General features: G+C 47.2%; 1 long non-coding RNA gene across 1 annotated transcript in view; it reads right to left on the bottom strand.

The window, feature by feature from the left end:
• Nucleotides 1–14,052, bottom strand: part of LOC141057986 (uncharacterized) — a 48,502-nt gene that overhangs the window by 31,188 nt on the left and 3,262 nt on the right. The window contains exon 2 of the long non-coding RNA XR_012222062.1: nt 12,058–12,121. This is a non-coding gene — a long non-coding RNA (uncharacterized lncRNA). The remainder of the gene's footprint in view (nt 1–12,057; nt 12,122–14,052) is intronic.

Here is a 14,052-nt window from a genome sequence, read left to right as displayed (position 1 = left end):
TGAATGAGGCAGCAGGCCACCCTTCACATTAGTCCATGTAGCTCTTTCTATCATACCATGCCTGGTTTATCAAGTCAAATCGTGAATTCCCCAGTCCAAGATGAATCTGACATGGAGTGTGGGTGGCCAGCCAGGGCAGTGGGGTTAATCGGTACCAGGCCGGTGTCTCACAGGGATGTGTCACGGTGGTGGTGACCCGTTCCGTGGCCCTGGGCATCCATGCAAAGGGGTGAATTACGTTTATAGGTGAATGATACGTGACGCCACCTCTGGTTTCTGATTAGATTGACCAGCGCTGCAGTGTCGCTTCTGTGGGACAGATGTTGTGGTGCAGCTAAGATGTAGAAGACCTGCACAGGTAGGGCCGTAGTCGCAGGGCAGATGAAAGAGTTGGGAGATGGTGTGCAGTGCAGGATGCAGCTGAGCCATGCGCCAAGCGCAGGAGAAAGATGACAGACACAGTCATGCAGTTCCTTTACGTGTACTTGGTAGGTGCTGTCCAGGACCCAGAGTACAGATGGAGAAGGAGTTGGTCAGCCTGGAAGCCAATTTGGATTTCTCTCTCTGCAGATAGGTAGTGTGGCCTCCGTTCTAGCACATATCTGAGGTACTCACAGTGCTGAGTTCAATGAAGTTCCCCCTGTGGACTCTCTTTTGGAACTTTCTCGTATGGCTGGCAGCCGTAGCCTTTTCCTTCTGGCTCACACGTCGATGCTGGGGCCTCCGAGCCTCAATTGGGTACAGAGCATTTACAGCTGCTACCTCCTCCGGATTTTGCTGCAGGAATGTCAGTGTCCCTACAAACTCGGAGACCGGAATCCGGACCATGCGCTCCAGCTAGGAGTGAGCCTTAATTCTGCTCATCCTCCAGCTCCTTCTCACGTCCACACACTTCCCCTTCCCTGCACAGAATGGCGTAACTTACCTCCTCCCGACCACAGAGAGCAGCTCCTCAGCTGTCATGTTCAGAGGTCTCCCTGCTGGTGTGGAGTTGGAAATGTGTTGTGTGTTGGTTTAACTGCTAGAGAGATCCTTCATTGCTCCCAAGCATGACATCACACTCCCTAGGAGGAAGGTAATGCCACTGTGGCGACCGTACTTCTGGGGAAGCCACAAGTGCACTCTTGCCCAGCCACTGCTAGCTGATTCTGCTGGTACATTGACCCAGACCACTACATTCCCCTCACACTCTACACAACCAGAATCTGACCCAGAGGAAACTCAGGTTCCCCTTCCTGCATACTATACCACCTTACACGGTGACAAAGAGGAAGGTGCAGATGAAAGTGCAGGTTCCTTGAGCTGGTGGGGGGGCATACTCATGGGCGACGGCACTAGCTCAGGGCCCCTCATAGTACGCAAAAGTGTCTCTGCCGGTGGGAGGGGGAGGGCCCACCTCCCACCCGCCGTCAGACACACCGCCGTACTATTAGAAGGGCCCTGTGCCACTGCCGTCGCCAATGAGTGGGCCCCCCCTGCTTGCTCAGGATCACAGCACTTGCAAAGTTGAAATACTTACCTCTCCCTGCTCCACCGCCACGACGTCTTCCGTGTTTCCTGATAGTGATAGTCTGATCAGAGAGCGCAATGACATCACGTCTGTACGCCCTCTGCCTAAACAGCCAAGTGCAGTGAGATGGACGATGGGGACGACGAGGAGTCCAGACTAGTACAGGGATTCCATAGCGAGGAGACTTATTTAATTGTTTTCAATGTTGGGACAGCAATTTTTGGGGAGCACTATACTCTGGAGAATGATATATGGGGCCCACCATACACTGGAGCATTCCAAAGGTGGACATCAGACACTGGAGCAGCATTTACAGGGCACATTATACACTAGAGCATTAGAAATGGGGCCCATTATGTATGGAGCATTATTTGGGCCCATAAAACAGTGGAGCTTCATCCATGGAGACCAACATACACTGTAGCATTATGTGGAGCTCATCATATACTGTTTCAAACATTATATGGGACCAATGATTCTGTATGGAGAAATATATGGGCCTCATTACTCTGTATAGCGCACTATGCGGTGGCCATAATACTGTATGGAGTAATATACTGTCCGTTTTTGGAGCTATTAAAAATGGATATCAGTCATGAGATGTAAAAAATGAAGTATTTTTCATTGTACTATGCCGCTATTTCTCCGCGGTATCGGAGCATCATGAGTTGTGGTGTGTGCTAAAGGGGCGCTCTTTGGCCCAGGGCACATGAAAACCTGGAGCCAGCCCTACCCCCCTCCCACAAATTTAGCCAAATAACCCCCATTTTTCAGTGCGTAACTAGTATTATGAAGTAAATTAAGGTTGAAAAGCTTCAGTAATCAGAATTGATGTTTTTGGCATTCAAAAGGGTACTGTAGGTGTGTTTCCTGTCCTCCACTCCCTGCCGACTTTGCTTCCCCATTGACTTGCATTGGGTTTCGTGTTTCAGTCGGCCTTCCACTTTTCACAATAATCGGCCGATTTCGTTCGACCCGACTTTTGCGAAAGTCGGGTTTCATGAAACCCGACTCGACCAGAAAAAAGGCAAAGTCGCTCATCTCTAATGAGGAGGCACGGGGGAGAGCGGTGTGACACTGATGCTCTCTCTCGCTACGATTTCCAGATGTTCCGGGAGTTGTGTCCCACCGTGGATCGGGAAGGCCAGCGTTGCTCGGACTACATGTGGGAAGTGGTGGAGAACAGCTCATATCGCTGGTCAGAACTTCCCTAGCTCCATCTTACGGTAAGGCTTGGAATGAGTGGTGTGCGCTTCCAAGGGGCAGGCCTGTCGAGTCATCCGACACCATTCGCTTAGAGGTAACGAATTCTTACTTGTATAGCTTATTCAGTTCTGGCCTGTCCAGTGTGATAGCTCAACATTGCCTCTCTGGGATTGCTTTCAATTTTAGGCTCCGTGGATGGACTGATGTTACCAAATCCTTTATTATTTGCCAGGCCATTCATGGATGGAGATGGGGGGCACACTTGTTGTGAGAAGAGGCGCCCAATTTCTTTTTCTCTTTTAAGTTCATTATTGATAATTCTTCCTCCATTTGCTCCTCTCCTTACAAGGTGACCCTCCTCTCTGCCGCTTTTGGTTTGGCATTTTTTGGTGCCCTTCGTGTTAGTGAGCTGGTCTCCCTTTCTGCTTAGAGACCTGGTGGTCTGCAGCATGATGATGTAGCAATATGTTATGGGTGCCCGCGGATCCCCATTCATTGATCAAAAACTGACCCATTTAGTTTAGGCACCTGGCTCCCGATTTTTTTCCATACAAGGACTGGTTTGCCCTTTTCAACTGATCAGTCAATACATGTCGATTCGCAGCTCCAGCCTTTCTTTTTTCACCCATGAGGATGGTTACCCCCTCAGAAGTTTTCAGTTCCTTTCAATTCTGAGGAGGTTAATACGCTATCTGTGTGTGACTCTGGAAAAACAAACAGAGGAGATTTTCCATTTTTCCAGACCTACACCGTATAGAGCTGTCCGCTTTTCAAACAGTTTTGTATATCTGCTGTTTGATTATGGTCAAAACCATACAGAGACAGCGTGTGTCACTCTGTATAAAAATAGACGGAGATTTAAAATTTTCCACACATACACCGTATAGCAGTGTACACTCCTCACACACTACCGTGTACCGGCTGGTATCACGGACAAATACAAGCTGTGTGTGACTCTGGAAAAACAAACAGAGGAGATTTTCCATTTTTACAGACCTACACCGTATAGAGCTGTCCGCTTTTCAAACTGTTTCGTATATCTGCTGTTTGATAACGGTCAAAACTATACAGAGACAGCGTGTGTCACTCCATATAAAAATAGACAGAGATTTACAATTTTCCATACAGACACCGTATAGCGGTGTACGATCCTCACACACTACCGTGTACCGCCTGGTATCACGGACAAATACAAGCTGTGTGTGACTCTGGAAAAACAAAAAGAGATTTTCCATTTTTCCACACCTACACTGTATAGAGCTGTCCGCTTTTCAAACAGTTTCATATATCTGCTGTTTGATGACGGTCAAAACTATACAGAGACAGTGTGTGTCACTCCGTATAAAAATAGATGGAGATTTACAATTTTCCATACAGACACCGTATAGAGCTGTCCATTTCTCAAACAGTATTGTATATCTGCCGTTCGCATTATGGTCACATCTATACAGAGTCAGTGTGTGTGTGACACTCCGTAAATACATATACGGACATTTCCATTTCTCCATACTCCGTATTGAGTTCTCCGATTGTCAAACAGTATTGTATATCTGCTGTTCGCATTATAGTCACATCTATACAGAGTCAGCGTGTGTGTGTGACACTCCGTAAATACATATACGGAGATTGTTAGTTACACAAAAAACGTATACAGCTGTACACTTCTGATACAGTACCGTATATCTGCTTGTTGGATTACGGTCAAATACATATTGCGAGAGCATCTGTGACTAACAAAATATATACGTAGATTTAATTTTTTTAATACACCTTACACAGCTGGACGCTCCTCATACAGTACCATCTCTCTGCTGGTATTTTTGTTACATTTTCCCAAACATGAGGAAGTATGGTGGAAGAGGCTGTGGACGTGGGCAGGGGTTCGCGGCTGGTACTGATGCTGGTGGTGCATCGGCTGGTTCTTGCAAAAGCACAATAGCAGCGAAGGCAGGAGTGTTATGAATGGGGAACCGAGGAGGAAAAACAAGACAACAAGCTAAGTCTCAGAAAACCAGAGAAGTTGGTAACTATGCAGATTGCAGATCCCTGATCTTAACCGCACAACTAGCAGCAGTCGTGGAGCGTTCCTACGTTGGTCCTAGACACCTAGTCACAACCGGAGAACTACATAAGCTTAAACCAGGAAAAGAGGAAAACTAACTGCCCCAGAGCAGACCACAAAGGAAAGACAGCCCCCACATGTATTGACGGTGAAACAAGATGAAAATACAAACAAAGGCAGGAAAATAGGCTGAGCAAACGATGGGGCCCGGCTAACTAAAAAGGACAGAAAAGGAAAGACACTGTCTGCAATCTGCCAAAAACAACCTACAAAAATATTGTCCAACACTTCTGATAGCAAAACTAACCCTGAAGTCACTAGACTTCTAAACCTATATCAGCACTCTGAAATATTCTGAGACAGAGCAAAAAAGAGGCCAATCTAATAAGGGACAAAAAGCAGATTGGCAAATACTGATTAATAGGAGAGGAAATTCAGCATAGCCCCAGCAGGGGCAAGCTGATTACACAAAAAACTGAATTGACCAACAAGCGCAAGTGTGAACATTAGCAAAAAACAAACTTAACTTGAGAAGACGGGAAGAGAGCTGAATTCCAGGACCTGAGAAGCAGACTGAATCACCAGCACCCGGATAGGGCGTCGGCTGTCTTATATCCAGTCTGATACTCCATAGATCCAATCGTTATCTTCCTCATCAGGTGGCAGATTACTACCACTTAAACCAACCGCACAACCTCCTGTCACCACCAGAGGGAGAACGGAAGGGGAACTCTCAACTGGTGGAGCAGAAAATGAGTTCATGACACAGGAGGTGTTGAGCCTGCGTCATCGTCTGGCCCAAGAAGGCCAGTAAGGTTCCCTTTTCTTGGAGTAGGAAAACCGCTTTTAAAGCCGGAGCATCAGGAACAGGTTTTGGCGTACATTGCCGAAACAGCCACCAGCTCTATTGCCTCCTCTTCTGAACGTTCAAAACCTGCAAGCACGGAGTCATCAATGCAGGGTTCTGGTCAGGAAAAACACCTTTCTTTGTGTCCTTCACCCCCACCAAAAGTTAAGGATGCAGCAGCCCACACTTCAGATTACTCTATGGAGCTCTTTTCACATACCATGCCTGGGCTAACCAGTCAAATCCTGAATTCCCCAGTCCAAGATGAATCTGACATGGAGTGCACTGATGCACAGCCACTGCTAGATGATTCTACTGGTACATTGACCCAGAGCACTACATTGCCCTCGCAAACAATGTAGAATTGATCTTCAGCTCACCTGGTTCAGCGTGCCCAGTCCTCCTTTCAATAATCTCGGTGCACGGAGTGGATCCATCCCCATATTGCCCTCGCAGTCTACTGAGTCAGAATCTGACGCTGATGAAACTCAGGTGCCCCTTCCCACATTCTATACCACCTTACACGGTGGCACAGAGGATGGTAAGGAGGAAAGTGCAGATGACTTTGAAGAGGAAGTGATGGATGACCCAGTTCTTGACCCGGATTGGCATCCATTGGGGGAGGAAGGTGGCACTGGCAATAGTTCAGATAAGGAGAAGGATCCGCAGCAGGCATTGACATCGCAGCAGCGGTTATCTGGCAGGCCCGTAGCTGTCCAAAAACGTGGACCAAAAACTAAAGGAGTTGCAGGACTGCTTGGGTAGACAGTCAATTTAGCACAGCGTGCAAGGCCAGAAAATGTATACCATAATAGGAAGAGTGCAGTGTGGCACTTCTTTGTCAAAAGCCTACTGATGAGGCAAAAGTTACCTGTAAGAAGTGCGGAAGGACCTTTTGCCGAGGTAAACAACTCAGAAATTTGAATACCAGTTGCATGCTTAGACATTTAACCAACATGCACTTGCAAGCATGGACGGACTACAAAACCTCAGGTAGCACATGTGCACCTGCTCCGACTGAAGGTAGCCAGCAACGCTCCATCGCTTCCCCCACTGTAAGACCACCGCCACCGTTAAACACACCACCAGCACTAAATGTTGAGGTGTCGTCGCAAGGCCAAAGCGCTCAGGGAATCACAATGGTTTTGCAACACAACACTGAATCTAGGCCATCACCACCAATACCATCACCAACCCCCTCTCACTCCGTCTGGTCCACCGCTACTTCCCCCATATGCAGCTCTCCAGTCCAGCTCACCCCCCTACCAAACACTCTGAGTAGGACAAGAAAGTACTCATCCTCTAATCCGCGTACACTGTGTTTGAACGCCTACATTGCCAAACTAATCTCATAAGAGATGATCCCCTACCGTTTGGTTGAAAGCGAAGCTTTCCGCGAGCTCATGGCCTACCCAGTCCCACGCTATGACCTACCCAGTCGGCACTTCTTTTCTCGAAAAGCCATCCCAGCCCTCCACCTGCATGTGAAAGACAGCATTGTCCATGCACTCAAGCAATCAGTGAGTGGAAAGGTGCACCTCACAACAGATGCATGGTCAAGTAGGCATGGCCAGAGCCGTTACATGTCCATCACTGCGCACTGGGTTAATGTGGTGGATGCAGGCTTCACAGGGGACAGCGGCGGTGGAACCGTGCTGCCTAGCCCACGGTATAGGAAACAGTTGGCTGTAGGCTTTCGACCCTCCTCCATAAGCGAAAGCTTGTCCACAGAGCACAGTCGCACGAGCACTCCATACGCAGCTGGCAGTGTTGCACACGAGGTGTCCCACTATCGAACAGCTAGTGGTAAGCGTCAGCAGCCTGTGTTAAAGATGATGTCTTTGGGCGACAACAGACACACCGTGGAGGTACTGGCCGACTACTTGCAGCGACAAACTGAGTCATGGCTGGGCAGACTACATCTTGAGCCAGGCAAGGTAGTCAGAGATAACGGCCGTAATTTTGTGGCAGCCACAGCCCTTGCAAAACTCACACACATTCCTTCCCTGGCTCACACTTTGAACCTGGTGGTGCAGTGCTTCCTTAATAATTATCTGGAGTTAACATCCCTGCTCGATAAGGTGCGAAGATTGTGCTCGCACATGCGTCACTCAGCCGTACACTCCAGTCGTATGCAGAAGCTGCAGCGATTGCTCCACCTCCCCAAGCACCACCTAATCATAGACGTTGCAAGAAGGTGGAACTCCACCCTGCACATGGTTGAGAGGCTGTGCGAACAGAGGCAGGCTGTAATGCATTTGTGGTAGGATACACGGGAAGGCAGTGTGAGGGAAGACATGGAATTGTCAGGTGTGCAGTGGTCAAAGCTGAAAGACCTCAGTAAAGTCCTTCAGTGTTTTGAGGAATGCACACGGCTGGTAAGCGTAGACGACACCATCATAAGCATGAGCATCCCACTTATGCGTCTGCTCATGCAAAGTTTGATGCACATTAAGGATCTGGCGTCTGCAGCAGAGGAGGAGGAACAGGAGGAGGGATGCCTTGCTGACAGTCAGCCATTGTCTGGTCAAGGAACTGTTCTGGACGAGGTGGAGGAAGAAGAGGAACAGGAGGAGGAGGAGGATGAGGAGGATGATTATTTTGGGCAGGAGGATGCTTCTCAGGGGGTAAGAGAAAATGTTGGCGTTCCAAGGTCAGGTTCAGGGCTTGTGCGTGACTGTAGGGATGTGGATTTGCCAGAAAGTGCTCCTCCACACAGCAGTGGCAGTGCATTATTGACACCTGGAACATTGGCCCACATGTGCGATTATGCCTTGTGGATCCTAAAAAGGGACCCCCGCTTTGCCAAAATGATGAAGGATGACGACTACTGGCTGGCCAGCATCCTCGATCCACGCTACAAAGGCAAATTACACAACATCATGCCACATGAGAACCTAGAGATAATATTGGCTAACAAACAAGCAACTCTGGTAAACCGTTTGTTTGAGGCTTTCCCAGTACACAGCAGCGGTGCTGGTTCTCCCACGAGCTGTAGTTGGCACAATGGAAGAGGTGTTCGTGGTGCACACAGCCAAAGTGGCGTTGGAGACAGGGGTTTCATGACCATGTTGTGGACTGATTTCTCAAGTACCGCTCACACGACTGGTAATACTGCATTGATTAAAAGGGACAGGAAACAGCAGTTGTCAACTATGGTTACAAGCTACTTCTCCTCCCATATCGATGTTCTCCCTCACAGGTCATTTCCCTGTGATTATTGGGCCTCTAAACTGGACACCTGGCCTGAATTGGCTCAATATGCCTTACTGGAGCTCGCTTGCCCTGCTGCTAGTGTGTTATCTGAAAGAGTCTTCAGTGCTGCTGGATCAATCCTGACAGAAAAAAGGACCCGTCTGTCTACCCAAAATGTTGATGATCTAACCTTCATTAAAATGAACCATGCATGGGTTTCAAAGGATTTTGTCCCACCTTCCCCTGATGACACATTGGTTGCCAGAAAACTGCCTCGCTTTTGTTCTCCTCTTCCTCAGACTTGCCCAATTCCGCCATTTGCAGCTGCTGAATGTCCAGCCTACACATCAACATATGCCATTTTTTAAACCTCCGTAACTGGGCTGCCCACCTCCCCCAAAGGGCTGGGGTCAACACCTGGCGCACCCAGGCAAGTGCCGTTGCTCTGAACAGGTGGATGGGCCCACTGATGGCCAACGGCACTGGCACAGGGTCCCTCATAGTACAATACAGTGTCTCTGACGGTGGGGGGCCCACTCACCGTCAGACACACCAGCGTACTATGACTATGAGGGGCCCTGTGCCAGTACCGTCACCCACGAGTGTGCCCCCCCCTGCTTGGTCATGGCCACAGCACTTGCAAGTTGCAATACTTACCTCTCCGTGCTCCACCGCTGTGTAGTCTGGGCAGTTAAATCCTTCACAGGGACTGCCACTAGAAATTTGGTGTATTGATCGATGATGGTTAAGATGAAGCTATGGCCTGTCCTGCTGGCCTCTACCTTCAGATGATCAATGGCTACCATTTGTAATGGATGTCAACTTACAAGCAGATGCAGTGGTGCTTTATGATCACCTTTCACAGTTGTGATAGTCACAGACGTGTGACATTCCTGCCACCATTTTTCAATGTCTCCTCTCATGCCAATCCAATAGAATCGCCTACGGCCTGTGGCTTCTGTCTTTTGTACTCCAAAATGACCAGACACATCATGATAGGCAGTGAGGACCGTGTCTACATCTCTCCCTGTGATCACAATTTGATGGAGATGAGTAACGGTGATGTGATCCACGCTACTGTGATAAAGCAATCTTTTCTTCATGAAGAACCGTTTTCGCTGTCTCCACAGGCAAAGTAATTGAGGGTCTGCATCGCCTCTGCAACATCTACCGGGAGGTTTTCCTGAGATGAATGATTCCCAAATTTCTGCAAACACTCGACTTTCCGCCTGTACTTGTATCCATGTAGTTTCCAGTAGCGGAGAGTCTGGACTGGCTTACTGAGATTGAAATATATACGAAGATTTAAAAGTACCACAACACTGTAAACTGGTGTACGCTTCGAATACCTTTCCCTTTTTCTACTTTTTAAATTCTGGTGTAATACATACTGAGCCTGTGAATGTCTGTGTCTGACTCCAGAAGTATAGACGGAAATTTAAAATTACCCCTAGATTGGATACACCTGGTATGTGCTGATACAGTACCTTTGTTCAAAATTTTTTATTACAGTATCATCCATAGCGAGTGAGCGTGTGTGGTATACGCCTTCTATATATACGGTGAATCGGAGATACCAATTTTTACCCTATACTCGATACATCTTGTATCTTGTTATACAGTACCTTTGTTCAACATTTAGTATTACGGTCAAATCCATACTGGGTAAGCGTCTGAGAGTGACTACGGGACTATGTATACGGAGATTTCAATTGTACCCTATAATATACACTCACTGGCCACTTTATTAGGTACACCATGCTAGTAACGGGTTGGACCCCCTTTTGCCTTCAGAACTGCCTCAATTCTTCGTGGCAGAGATTCAACAAGGTGCTGGAAGCATTCCTCAGAGATTTTGGACCATATTGACATGATGGCATCACACAGTTGGCGCAGATTTGTCGGCTGCACATCCCTGATGCGAATCTCCCGCTCCACCACATCCCAAAGATGCTCTATTGGATTGAGATCTGGTGACTGAGGAGGCCATTTGAGTGCAGTGAACTCATTGTCATGTTCAAGAAACCAATCTGAGATGATTCGAGCTTTATGACATGGCGCATTATCCTGCTGAAAGTAGCCATCAGATGTTGGGTACATTGTGGTCATAAAGGGATGGACATGGTCAGCAACAATACTCAGGTAGGCTGTGGCGTTGCAACGATGCTCAATTGGTACCAAGGGGCCCAAAGAGTGCCAAGAAAAAATTCCCCACACCATGACACCACCACCACCAGCCTGAACCGTTGATACAAGGCTGGATGGATCCATGCTTTCATGTTGTTTACGCCAAATTCTGACCCTACCATCCGAATGTCGCAGCAGAAATCGAGACTCATCAGACCAGGCAACGTTTTTCCAATCTTCTACTGTCCAATTTCGATGAGCTTGTGCAAATTGTAGCCTCAGTTTCCTGTTCTTAGCTGAGAGGAGTGGTACCCAGTGTGGTCTTCTGCTGCTGTAGCCCATCTGCCTCAAAGTTCGACGCACTGTGCGTTCAGAGATGCTCTTCTGCCTACCTTGGTTGTAACGGGTGGCAATTTGAGTCACTGTTGCCTTTCTATCAGCTCGAACCAGTCTGCCCATTCTCCTCTGACCTCTGGCATCAACAAGGCATTTCCGGCCACAGAACTGCCGCTCACTGGATTTTTTTTCTTTTTCGGACCATTCTCTGTAAACCCTAGAGATGGTTGTGCGTGAAAATCCCAGTAGATCAGCAGTTTCTGAAATACTCAGACCAGCCCTTCTGGCACCAACAATCATGCCACGTTCAAAGGCACTCAAATCACCTTTCTTCCCCATACTGATGCTCGGTTTGAACTGCAGGAGATTGTCTTGACCATGTCTACATGCCTAAATGCACTGAGTTGCCGCCATGTGATTGGCTGATTAGAAATTAAGTCTTAACACACAGTTGGACAGGTGTACCTAATAAAGTGGCCAGTGAGTATATATACTTGCTATCTTGTTATCCAGTACCTTTTTTACAACATTTTTTATTATGGTCAAACCCACACTGAGTGAGCGTCTGAGGGTGACTCCGGAAATATATACCGAGATGTCAAATTTGGCCAACACTGTATACAGCTGTACGCTTCTGATACAGTAACCTTTTTTGCTATTTAGATTCTGGTGTAATCCATAATGAGCCTGTGAATGTCTGTTACTCCGGAAATATATTTGGAGATTCAAGATTACCCCAACACTGTATACAGAGGTACGCTTGTGTTACATTACCTATTTACAGCTTTTCATATTCTTGTGTAATCCATCCTGGCCTGAGAGCGTTTGTGTCTGCCACCTGAAATATATACGGAGATTCAGAATGTTAACACTATACTATACATACCTTGCATCTGGTGATACTGTACCCTTTTTCAACTTTTTATTTTATTGTGTAATCCATACTGAGCCTGTGAGCGTCTGTGTATGACTCATGAAATATATATGGAGATTTACTGTTATCCCTAGACTGTATAGAGCTGTAAGCTTCTGATACAGTACCATATATCTGCTGGTATTTTGGGTCCATTTTCCAAACCATGAGGAAGTATGGTGGAAGAGGATGCAGACGTGGGCATGGGGGGCCACCTGTTCCTGATGGTGGTGGTGGTGCATCTGCTGGTAGTGCCAAAAACACAATAGCAGCTAAGGCAGAAGGTGTTGAGCCTGCATCATGGTGTAGCTCCAGAAGGCCTGTAGGGCTCCCTTTTCTGGGAGTAGGTAGACTGCATTTAAAGCCAGAGCATAAGGAACTGTTTTTAGCTTACATTGCTGAAACAGCCTCCAGCTCTATCACCTCCTCTTCTGAAGTTTCAAAAAATACAAGCACTGAGTCATCAGTGCTGGCTTCTGGTCAGGAGCAAACCCTTTCCTTGTGTCCTTCACCCACACCAAAGTGAAGGATGCGGCAGCACACAATTCAAATTACTGCATGGAGCTCTTTTCACATACCATGCCTGGGTTCATTAAAAATGGGGCCCATCATATACTGGAGCATTCCAAATGGGGGACATCAGACACTGGAGCAGCATTTACGGGGTCAATTATACACTGGTGCATTAGAAATGGAGCACATTAAATAAGGAGCATTATTAGGGCCCATCATACACTGGAGCATCATCCATGAGGCCCATCATATACTGGAGCATTCCAAATGGGGGACATCAGACAATGGAGCAGCATTTACGGGGCCCATTTTACACTGGAGAATTAGAAATGGGGCCCATTATATATGGAGCATTATTAGGGCCCATCATACACTGGAGCATCATCCATGAGGCCCATCATATACTGGAGCATTCCAAATGGGGGACATCAGACACTGGAGCAGCATCTATGGGGTACATTATACACTGGAGCATTAGAAATGGGGCCCATTATAATATATGGAGCATTATTTGGGCCCATAACACACTGGAGCATCGTCCATAGGGACCATCATATACTGTAGGATTATGTGGAGCTAATCATATACTGTATGGAACATTATATGTGACCAATTATTCTGTATGGAGAAATATATGGGGCTCATTATTCTGTATGGTGCACAATGTGGTGGCCGTAATAGTGTATGGAGTAATATACTGTCCTTTTTTGAGGTATTGTACAATTTAAAATAGATCAGTCATGTCATGTAAGCAGTAAAGTATTTGTCATTGTACTATAACTATATTTCTATGCCGTATCGGAGCATCATGAGTTGTGATATGCGTTAAAGGGGCGCACTGACACTCTTTGGCCCAGGGCACACGAAAACCTGGAGCCAGCCCTACCCCCCACAACTTTAGCCAAATAACCCCGTTTTCAATGGTAACTATTATTATGAAGTAAATTAAGGTTGACAAGCTTCAGTAATAAGAATTGATGCTTTTGGCATTGAAATGGGCACTGTAGGTGTCTTTACTGTCCTCCACTCCCTGCCGACTTTGCTTCCCCATTGACTTGCATTGGGGTTCATGTTTCAGTCGACCTCCGACTTTTCCCTATAGTCGGCCGATTTCGTTCGACCCGACTTTTGCGAAAGTCGGGTTTCATGAAACCTGACTCGACCCTAAAAAAGGCAAAGACGCTCAGTGCCTGTTCAATTTTGCTTTAGTTCTTTGCACACTGTACATATAGGTACATGGACCCCCTTTTTGGACTGTGCATCTAGTCTACAAAGTTTTCCACGGGCAGGTGCAGAAAAGTCAGGCCTGGTTCCTGCCTCTATCTTATTGAGGCCTGCTGGCA

The sequence above is a fragment of the Dendrobates tinctorius genome, unplaced genomic scaffold, assembly GCF_039654945.1.
Source record: "Dendrobates tinctorius isolate UK_male_01 unplaced genomic scaffold, ASM3965494v1 ptg000207l, whole genome shotgun sequence".
Classification (NCBI taxonomy): Eukaryota; Metazoa; Chordata; class Amphibia; order Anura; family Dendrobatidae; genus Dendrobates; species Dendrobates tinctorius.
The sequence above is the reverse complement of the archived record's forward strand: the minus strand, read 5'-3'. Positions and strand labels throughout refer to the sequence as shown.